Below are 11,513 nucleotides of genomic sequence, written 5' to 3'. Positions count from 1 at the left end.
AAAGGGAAGAGACTGGAAAGTGATGAAATGGCATTTCCTCACTTCTTCAGGAAGGCGGGAGACCAGACAAGAGACCTGTTAAGATGGAATGGAATTTCTCCTGCATGTTTTCTTAATTTAACACCTATAGGAAGAATCAAATAATTGTTCTAATGCTTCCTAAAGATAAGCTAAATCCTTTCTTGCCCCATGCAATTCTCCAATAACCTTTCAACAGATTACTAGATCACTGTGGAAGAAACCTATTTTGCAGAATAAAATTTATCCAATATCCCTTTTTCCTAGGTATTGAAAATTAACTTTTTAATTTTTAAAATAACTTTTCTAAGTATGAATCTTAGACTAATAACTTCAGAGACCATTTCCCCCCAATAGACAAAATAGAGACTCATAGCTTTTCGTTCTTCTTGACAATTTTAAAATCCTCCATGACTCTTAAGTTATTATGCCTTTTGCCCCTGAAATTTTAGCTGATTCTCTAAATATCCTACATTGCAAATCAACAAAACCTATGGATTGGAACCAATTTAGTTCACTTAAATAATACATCACTAATTTTTAAATATTCTTCATTTGCTTCTAGCCTTTTCAGTCCATGTGCTGAATGCTCAGTAAATAAGATGTTATACTAAAATAAACCTAATAATGAAATTAAATGTATGTTGCAAAAGAAAAACTGCACTAATATTGATGTCAAGGAACAGCCACATACACACATACAAAAGCACACTTTGAAGTTTTTGCCCTCATTCATTCACGTTTGAGGGATAATCTAATACCATATATAATGTTGTCTCCATATACTTCCCTAAATGCCTCTCTATTTTCTTGAAAAGGATAGATAAGATTACTGGAACCAGTGGTCACTCAGATCACTAGGTACAGCTGATCAGTAGTCCCCCTGAAGGGGTCTGAAAATAACCCTATTGAGAGGGAGGCTTTTTTTTCTATTAGATACATGGTTGCTCTGGAAAAGGAGAATGAAACAGAATATTTTGTGGAGTTAAAAAGTATGGAACTTACATGGGAAAAATGATTAGAGGAAGATTTCTATGTAGAATTTTTGCTTCTGTGGACAACACATAATTTATAACAGATTTATTTGATTCATAGAATCTTTGTAAAAACATGAAAAGAATGTGTAGAGCAGTAGGTTAGGTGGTTAATAATGCTTAGTATTTCTCTATATGGGTAACAAGGCATGATAGATAGAGGTCTAGGCTTGGAGTTAGGAGGGTCTGGGTTTGAATCTTTCCTCTAACACCACTGCTGAGATTCTTGTCAAATCCTTTAAAGTTTATGAGTCTTGAGCAACTCCTTGGGGCTGATGTAACTTTGACCTCCTAATATATAGATGGTTAGTTATCAGTCTCCTTGAGGAGAATCTACTACCCCAACAAAACTGCAGATTTTGTACTTACGAGGCTGCAAAGACAAATTTTCAAAGCATCTTGTATATTATATAGATTTAATGAACAAGTTAATGCCTGTGGTTCAAATAATTAATAATATTTATTGATAAGCTAATACAAAATACTCAAGAATATAGAATTTATAATTATAAGGGAACTTAGAGATAATCTATAGTCGTCCTACTTTTTTAACATATAAAAAACTGAAACCCAAAGAAATTTAGTTACTTGCATAAGTTCAAACATGTAGTAAGAAAAGTATCCAGGATTCAGGTCTTCTGTTTCTAAATCATGTGTGTTTTTTGTTAGGACTTATTCTCACTCTAGAGGAATGTAAGTAGCCCAGTAAATAGAGCATTGACTCAAGAAAATCTAAGATTAAATCCATCCTCACACAATTGATCAGCATTAGTCCTAATGTAATTCAGTACTCTGAAGCTCAAGTTATACACTAGTCTCTGTCTCCCCCATAGCAGGGACTGTATAGTTATGTGCCACTATACTCAGCAAAACATTCTTTTATCTCTTGCTTTTTCAATAATATTAAGAATTTATTATATTATTTGAATAACACAACACATTAGCCACAATAACATAATCTAGTACAAGAAGTCATATTTTTGTAGACAATTGGAGTTGTGTGACTTATCTATGGTCACACAGCTAGTAAGTGTCTGAGGCTGGATTTGAACTCAGGTCCTACTGACTCCAAGACTGGTGCTCTATCCACTATGCCACCTAATGTCCCACAAGAAATCAAAGATAAACTATATTACATTGATATTATTTGTGCATAAAGTAATAATCGTAAACGTCTTAGGGAGAATTAAAATGATTTTCTTGATTCAGGGAGGGGCCAGTTGACATTAAGGAAGATAAATCTGTAAAGTATCCAATCAGCAGAATTTTGTGATTTTTCCCCATCACTTTTCAGCTGCAGGTGAATTGGATTGAAGGCAATACATGGTAAGATTATATAAAGTTATTTAGTTAAATTATTAACTAATTTTATTTTTTCAATTACATATAAAAACAATTTTTAATATTCATTTTTGAAAATGTTGAATTCTAAATTCTCTCCTTCCCTCACCTTCCCTCCATTGATTAGGCAAGCAATTTGATATAGGTTATACATGTGTAGTCATGAAAAGCCTATTTCCATATTAGTCATTTTTTGAAAGAAAAAATAACCAAAAGTACCCCGAGCAAAACAAAAATAAAGTAAGGAAAAGTATGCTTTGATCTATATTCAGATTCCACAAATTTTTCTCTGTGGATGAGTACTATTTTTCATTGTATTACTTAGACTAGCTAAAGTCATTCACAGTTAATTATCATACAATATTGCTATTACTGTGCACAGTGTTCTCCTGGTTCTGCTCATTTCACTTCCAAATGGTTCATGTAAAGGTTCCCAGATTTTTCTGACAGCATCCTGTTCATCATTTCTGATAGCACAATAATATTTAATCACAATTATATACCACTATATGTTCAGCCATTCCCCAATTGATGGGCTCAATTTCCAATGCTTTGTCATCAGAAAAAGAGGTACTACAAATATTTTTGTTCATATGGGTCTTTTTCCTCTTTAAAAAAAAATCTCTTTGGGATACAGATCCAATAGTGGTATTGTTGGGTCAACAATAGTCCTTTGGGAACAGTTCCAAATTGTTCTATAGAATGATTGAATCAGTCCACACCTCCATCAACAATGCATTAGTGTCTCAATTTTCCCACATCTTCTCCAGCATTTGTCAGTTTCCTCTTCTGTTATATTAGCCAATGTGATAGGCATGAGGTTGTTACTAAGACTTATTTTAATTTGCATTTCTCCAATCAATAGTGATTTATAAGATTTTTAATATAACTATAGATAATGTTGATTTCTTTATCTGAAAACTGCCTGTTCATATCTTTTGACCATTCATCAATTGGCTAATGGCCCTTATTTTTATAAGTTTTACTCACTTCTTTATCTGCTTGAAAAATGGATCCTTTATCAGAGAAATTTGTGTAATTTTTTGCCAGTTATAATTGCTAACTGTATTTCCCTCCATCGTATTTCCCCCTGTTTATTCTACTCTATCTTTTCACCCTTTCTCTGCTCCAAAATGTTTTGCTTCTGACTACCACCTCCCCAAATCTGCCCTTTCTTATTTCAATCCCAACCTCCCCTTACTCCCCTGGAGTGAGATAGGTTTCTATACCCACTTGAGTGTGTATATTATTCCATCTTTGAACCAATTCTGATGAGAGTAAGATTCAAGTGTTCCCCACCACCTCCCATATCTTTACCTACACAGCAAAACCTCTTTAATATCTCTCTTATGTGAGACAATTTGCTTCATTCTACCTATCCCTTTCCCTTTCCCCCAGTACATTTCTATTTCTCATTCCTTAATTTTATTTTTTAGATATCAACTTATCTGTCTATGAATTCTTCTTCTAACTGTCCTAATAATGAAAAAAAATTGTGAGTTACATGAATCATCTTCCCATGTAGAAATGTAAACAGCTTAACCTTATCATTATCCTTATGATTTTTCTTTCCTGTTTACCATTTTGTGCTTTTCTTGAGTCTTGTGTTTGAAAATCAAATTTTCTATTCAGCTCTGGTCTTTTGATCAGGAATGCCTGAAAGCGTTCTATTTCCTTGAATGTCCATTTTTACCTCTGAAGGATTATATTCAGTTTTGCTGGGTAAGTAACTTTTGGATGTAATCCTAGCTCCTTTGACTTTTACTCTCACCATGGTGTGACAGACCTTTCCTGATGACTTTGTAAGCTTCCTATAGAAGATAGGAATTTAATTCTGTCTTGAAAAAGGCTAGAGAATCCAAGAGACAAAGGTTAAAAGAGAGAGAGCGTTCATGACATGAGGTGTAGTCTCTTATATAGAATATCAAGGGAAGTGGATAATAGGAAAATATTTATATCAAATTTATTTCTTAGATAAGTATTTTTTATACATCAGAAGTGTCAAACCCATGAATTGTGGGCTTCATACACCCAGCCAAACTTCCTAGTGTGGCCAGAATCAGATTAAAATGTCATTGGGAAATGTTTAACAAAATAAATAAAAGTATAATACTTCACAAATAATGTTAATTTGTGTTTTATTAAGTCAATATGTGCCCTGTAGGGATCTGTTTCTATATGAGTTTAACACAATAGTTTACCTACATATGCTCACATGCATATATGCATACACATACATGCTAAGTCTATATCTATGTATACACACATGTGTGATCTATTTTTGTGTGTGTACATGTACATACAAAATCATTCCTCAAGGCATAATGAAAAAGGATATGAACAATTAGTTCTCAAAAGAAAAATCACAAACTACTATCTACCATATGGACAAATCTTCAAAATCACTAATAAAAAGAGAAGTGTACATGAAAGCAACACAGAGATTTCACCTCAATCCCATCAAATTGTCAAAAAAGAGAATATTAAGATTTTGAGGCATTGTGGGAAAACTGGCACACTAGTATATCATTGATGCAGCTGTGAATGAGCATGATCACTTTTGAAAGTAATTTGAAATTATTAACAGAAAGTGAATAAAATGTGCATAGCATTTTACCCAATGATTCCAATAATAGACATAAATCCCAGACTCTGCTGATAAGAAGTTTTAGATAGATACATAAATAATAGAGATATAGAAATAGATCAACTGTTTATCTCTATATATCTGTACTTTTGTGCTATTTGTTTAACATATTTATTTTTCAGCATTGATTTTCACAAGAGTTTGAATTACAAATTTTCTCCCCATTTCTACCCTCCCCCCAACTCCAAGATGGTGTATATTCTGGTTGTCTGGTTCCCCAGTCAGCCCTCCCTTCTGTCATCCCCCTCCTCTCCCATCCCTTTTTCCCTTCCTTTCTTGTAGGGCAAGACAAATTTCTACAACCCATTGCCCGTGCATTTATTTTCTAGTTGCATGCAAAAACTTTTTTTGTTTGTTTTTTAACATCTGTTTTTAAAACTTTGAGTTCCAAATTCTCTCCCCTCTTCCCTTACCACCCACCCTCCCTAAGAAGTCAAGCAATTCAACATAGGCCACATGTGTATCATTATGGATAACCATTCCACAATACTCATGTTGTGAAAGACTAACTATATTTTGCTCCTTACCAACCCATCCCCCTTTATTGAATTTTCTCCCTTGACCCTGTCCACTTTCCAAAGTGTTTGTTTTTGATTACCTCCACCCCCATCTGCCCTCCCCTCCATCATCCCCCAATTTTTTATCTTCTTCCTTCTTCTTTCCTGTGGGGTAAGACACCCAATTGAGTATGTATGGTATTCCCTCCTCAGGCCAAATTTGATGAGAGCAAGATTCACTCATTCCCCCCTTACCTGCCCTCTCCCCTCCTCCCACAGAACTGCTTCCTCTTGCCACCTTTATGCGAGATAATCCACCCCATTCTATCTCTCCCTATCTCCCTCTCTCAATATATTCCTCTCTCATCCCTTAATTTGATTTTATTTCTTTTAGATATCTTCCCTTCATCTTCAGCTCACCCTGTGTCTGCTCTCTCTCTCTCTCTCTCTCTCTCTCTCTCTCTCTCTCTCTCTCTCTCTTTCTCTCTCTCTGTATATATATATATATATATATATATATATATATATATATATATATATGTATGTATACATACATACACATTCACTTCTATATATATAAACATATATATATACATACATATATATATATATATGCATATTCCCTTCAGCTACCCTAATACTGAGGTCTCATGAATCATATACATCATCTTTCCATGTAGGAATATAAACAAAACAGTTCAACTTTAGTAAGTCCCTTGCAATTTCTTTTTCTTGTTCTTTTTCTTGATTACTTTTTTATGCTTCTCTTGATTCTTGTGTTTGAAAGTCACATTTTCTATTCATTTCTGGTCTTTTCACTGAGAAAGCTTGAAAGTCCTCTATTTTATTGAAAATCCATATTTTGCCTTGGAGCATGATACTCAGTTTTGCTGGGTAGGTGATCCTAGGTTTTAATCCTAGCTCCATTGACCTCCGGAATATCATATTCCAAGCCCTTCAATCTCTTAATGTGGAAGCTGCCAGATTTTGAGTTATTCTGATTGTGTTTCCACAATACTCAAACTGTTTCTTTTTGGCTGCTTGCAGTATTTTCTCCTTGATCTGGGAGCTCTGGAATTTGGCGACAATATTCCTAAGAGATTTCTTTTTGGGATCTATTTGAGGAGGCGATCGATGGATTCTTTCAATTTCTATTTTGCCTTGTGGCTCTAGAATATCAAGGTAGTTCTCTTTGATAATTTCTTGAAAGATGATATGCAGGCTCTTTTTTTGATCATGGCTTTCATGTAGTCCAATAATTTTTAAATTATTTCTCCTGGATCTATTTTCCAGGTCAGTGGTTTTTCCAATGAAATATTTCACATTGTCTTCCATTTTTTCATTCCTTTGCTTCTGTTTTATAATATCTTGATTTCTCATCAAGCCACTAGCTTCTACTTGCTCCAATCTAATTTTTAAGGTAGTATTTTCTTCAGGGGTCCGTTTGACCTTCTTTTCCCTTTGGCTAATTCTGCCTTTCAAGGCATTCTTCTCCTCATTGGCTTTTTGGAGCTCTTTTGCCATTTGAGTTAGTCTATTTTTTAAGGTGTTGTTTTCTTCAGTGTATTTTTCAGTATCTTTTTGGTGTCTCCTTTAGCAAGTCATTGACTTGTTTTTCATGGTTTTCTCGCATCCTTCTATGGGAACATTTCTCTTCCTAATTTTTCCTGTACTTCTCTAACTTGCTTTTCCAAATCCTTTTTGAGCTCTTCCATGGTCTGGGACCAGTTTACTTTTCTCGGAGGCTTTTGGTGTAGGGTAGGCTCTTGCACTTTGCTGACTTCTTTAGGCTGTATGTTTTGGTTTTCTTTGTCCCAAAGAAAGAATCCAAAGTCTGAGACTGAATCTGGGTGTGTTTTCACTGCCTGACCATAATCCCAGCCAACTAACTTGACCCTTGAGTTTTTCAGCAGGGTATGACTGCTTGTAGACTAAAGAGTTCTTTGTTCCACGTTTGGGGGGGATGCACCAGCTCTGCCACAGCAGCACTCCTCCTTCCTCAAGAACCCCCAACCCGGACTGGGCTTAGATCTTCAGCAGGTTGTGCACTCCTGCTCTGGTCTGCCACTTAATTCCTCCCACCAGATGGGCCTGGGGCTGGAAGCAACTGTAGCTGCCCCACCTCTGCTGCCCCAGGGGCGGTGGCCAAACTGGCGAACTCCTTCCACTCCTGCAGCTTTTCCCACTAACCTTCTCCACTGTCTTTGGTGTTTGTGGGTTGAGAAGTCTGGTAACTGCCGCAGCTCACTGATTCAGGGCGCTAGGGCCCACTCCACCCAGCTCCTGGTCTCGTTGGTCCGCGCCGCTCATGCTGGGCTCTGCTCCACTCCCAGCTCCCAGCTCCCAGCTCCCAGCTCTGTGTGTGATAGACCTCACCCAGAGACCATCCAGGCTATCCTGGGCTGGAGCCCTGCTTCCCTCTGCTGTTTTGTGGGTTCTGCAGTTCTAGAATTGGTTCAGAGCCATTTTTTATAGGTTTTTGGAGGGACTCGGCAGGGAGCTCATGCTAGTTCCTGCTCTCCAGCTGCTATCTTGGCTCCGCCCCAGGATGTCCTGATTCTGTTTTTAAAATGTCTGTTTAATAGTATTTTTCCCCAGTTACATGTCAAGAAAAATTTTAGCATTCATTTGTATAAGATTTTGACTTCTAATTTTTTCTCCCTCCATCCCTCTTCTTCCCTCTTCTGAAAATGCTGGGTAGTTTGATATAGTTTATCCATGTGCTATCATGTAAAAATATTTCCATATTAGTCACAAGTGTGAAAAAAGACACAGATCAAAAGGGGAAAAGGGAAAGAATAAAGTAAATGAAAAAATATGCTTCAATCTGCATTCAGAGTCATCAATTCTTTATCTGGATATTGATAGCATTTTCATTTTTGAATCCTTTGAACTTGTCTTGGATCGAGCTGTGTCATTTATTTTTAATCGTTGCACAATGTTGCTGATACTGTGTACAATGTTTTCCTGGTTCTGCTCTTTTTACTTTGCATCTATTCATACAATTCTTTCTAGATTCTTGATTGTTTTGTTTTGTTTTTTTTTGAAATCTGCCTATTCACCAATTCTTACTGCATAATAGTATTACATTACATTCACATACCACAGCTTGTTAATCCTTTCCCCAATTGATGGCCATCCCCTCAGTTTCTAATATTTTGTCACTACAAAAATGGCTGCTATAACTATTTTTACACATGTAGGTCCTTTTCTCTTTTTCATGATCTCTTTGGGATACAGATCTAGTAGGGGTATTGATGTATCAAAGGTTATGCACATTTTGGTTGCCCTTTTGACAAAGTAGATGGTATGATTAATACAAGGATGTGTCTTGGCAAGACATGATTGGCAATGTAAGGTGGCTAGGAACTTGACTATAGGGGATAATATGGCACTGAACTAGTTAGCAAAGGCTTTGAGACAGGGTAGAAAGGAGAATGTAGGAATGGGAAATGGAATAAAAATTAATATAGTTCCTACTATGTTCCAGATATTGTGATAAGAGTGTTTTACAAATATATTCTCATTTGATCTCAGAACAAGTCTATGAAATACGTACTATTATGATCTTCATTTTACAGTTGAAGAAACTGTGCCAGAGGTTTAATGAATTCCTTGGGTCATACAGCTAGTAGATGTCTGAGAATGGATTTGAATTTAGGTCTTGCTGAATCTAAATCCAGTGTTCTAGACACTTTGCCACCTAGCTACCTCAAATTGAGTTCAATTCCAGCCTCAGATACATAACTATCTGTGTGACTCTGGGCAAATCATTTAACCTGTATCTGTTTTAGAGTTCAAATTTATCCTCAGACAGACGCTAGCTTTGTGACTCTTGTCAAGTCATTTAACCTCTGTCATTTCCAAGTTTCCTCAACTATCAAATGAGTACCATAATAGCTCCTACCTCACAGGAATCTTGTGGGGATCAAATGAAATAATATTTGTAAAGCATTTAATATAGTGCCTGATTTACAGTAGGTGCTTAATAAATGATCTTTCAGGCCCCCTGCTCACTCCCACCCCCATTGCTGGGGCCAACCCTCATCCCTAACCACTATGATTGCATGTCCTGGAGATGAATTTCTTTTCATTGCTACTGTTCCCACAGTTGAACTGACTTCTGTATGGGTGTCAAAGAAAATCTTGATATGCTTTGAAGGGTATGTGCAATGACTGTGTTTCTTTCAGCACTGTGTAATACCTATAAATGTACAAAGTATAAATTTGTTTCTGTCTTAAAAGAAAAATTAAAATTTATTCTCAAGGTGAAGAGGGACAATGAAGTGGAAATAATGGGAGTCCTTCAAAGAGGATGCAATATACATACATATATATATATATATATATATATATATATATATATAAATATATGTAGATAGATAAATTGATAGAGAGACAGAGAGAGACAGAGACAGGGAGGGAGAGGAGACAGAGACAGAGAGACAGAGAGAGAGAGAGAGAGAGAGAGAGAGAGAGAGAGAGAGAGAGAGAAAGAGAGAGAGACAGAGAGAGAGAGAGAGAGAGAGAGAGAGAAAGAAAGAGAGAGACAGAGACAGAGACTGGGGGCAGGGTAAATTCTAATTTGCATCAAGAGGTTGTAGGTTATTTGTCACAAGAAAAGAGAAACAATGCTGACTATGCAGAGATGTGATCTGGACTATCCTGGAAGAAAGGAGCTTTGAATAATGTTAATGGGAATCTCTAGGTACCATCATTCAATAACAATCAGAGGAAAAAGAGATTAGAGGTTGTGTAAACTATATCTTGATTTAATATAAGTATCTATCACTGGTCTATTATCTTTTTGGAACATGAATCTAAGACTCAATGGATAGGAATTGAGTAATTGTTCAATCATTATCTGTTTCTGATGATTTGCATGAGGACAAAAGATACCACCAGAAGATAGAAATAATTTCTAAGGTTTATTTAGTACTACAAAAATAACTTCATATCTTGAGGACATGGAAGGCATTTTCATCATTGTTGTGAATACAAGGAATAGAATGCAAAAAATGAGAAATGGATAATTGGCTAAAGATATGATATTGAAAATGTAATTTGGAGTTCTAAGACACAGTTGCATATCTAAGAATGTTTGATTCTTGTAAAGGATGGGTTGTACCAGTAAAATGATGTCAAAATATTTTCCTATTATTTTGGGAATCTAATCAAGCACACTCTAACCTTAAGGGAAGACAGAGGAGAAAAATGTCCACACAAGCCTGATGAGTTGGGTACCACAGAAATTAATAAATAAAACATAGGATGAAGACTATCAGAAAAAAGTGAAGTTCCAGAAGCCAGGATCAGGACACTGCTCTTGGTCATTTCTTACACTAATTTAGGTCTCAACTAATAATAAAGAAAAACATGATTTAGGAAAAGAACATGGAGGTTACCTGGTCCAACTCATTTAATAGCTGAGAAAACTGAGGATTAGCACAGTTAAATAAATTGTCTAAGGTCATATAATACTTTGTTGTGACCTTACTGTTTAAACCTAGGTCCCTGCCACTAAATCCACTATTTTTTTATTTCAATGCCTTAAAAGTAACAACTTGGATTATTAATTTTCATAGTTGTATATGCACCTTAAGATGGTACTCCAGTTTGTGGAAAAAAGTTTTTAAACACAAAAGAAATGAAATGAAAAACATTCTCTCTAGAGCTGATGAACCTAGGCTCAAATCTTGATTCTGGTATAGTAATTACTAGTTATGTTACTTTTTAGAAGTCATTCTTGAAGGCAGAGCCTGTATCTTTTTGTCTTGATTGCCTAATAGAATAAGAGATAAATGTGTTTTTTTGATGATGATGACAGGATGGTTGGCCAAGGATAGCTCTGTTCAGTCACACTTCCCTGCACAGAAGCAATCACTGTGAGCAGTGTCATCTTTGAATGTTAAGTGTAGCAATAAAGACAAAAACTGATCACTAGGATCAAATTTTCTTCCCTCATGAAGCTGACAC

Source organism: Trichosurus vulpecula, chromosome 4 (assembly GCF_011100635.1).
Source record: "Trichosurus vulpecula isolate mTriVul1 chromosome 4, mTriVul1.pri, whole genome shotgun sequence".
In the NCBI taxonomy this organism is placed as follows: Eukaryota; Metazoa; Chordata; class Mammalia; order Diprotodontia; family Phalangeridae; genus Trichosurus; species Trichosurus vulpecula.
The sequence above is the reverse complement of the archived record's forward strand: the minus strand, read 5'-3'. Positions refer to the sequence as shown.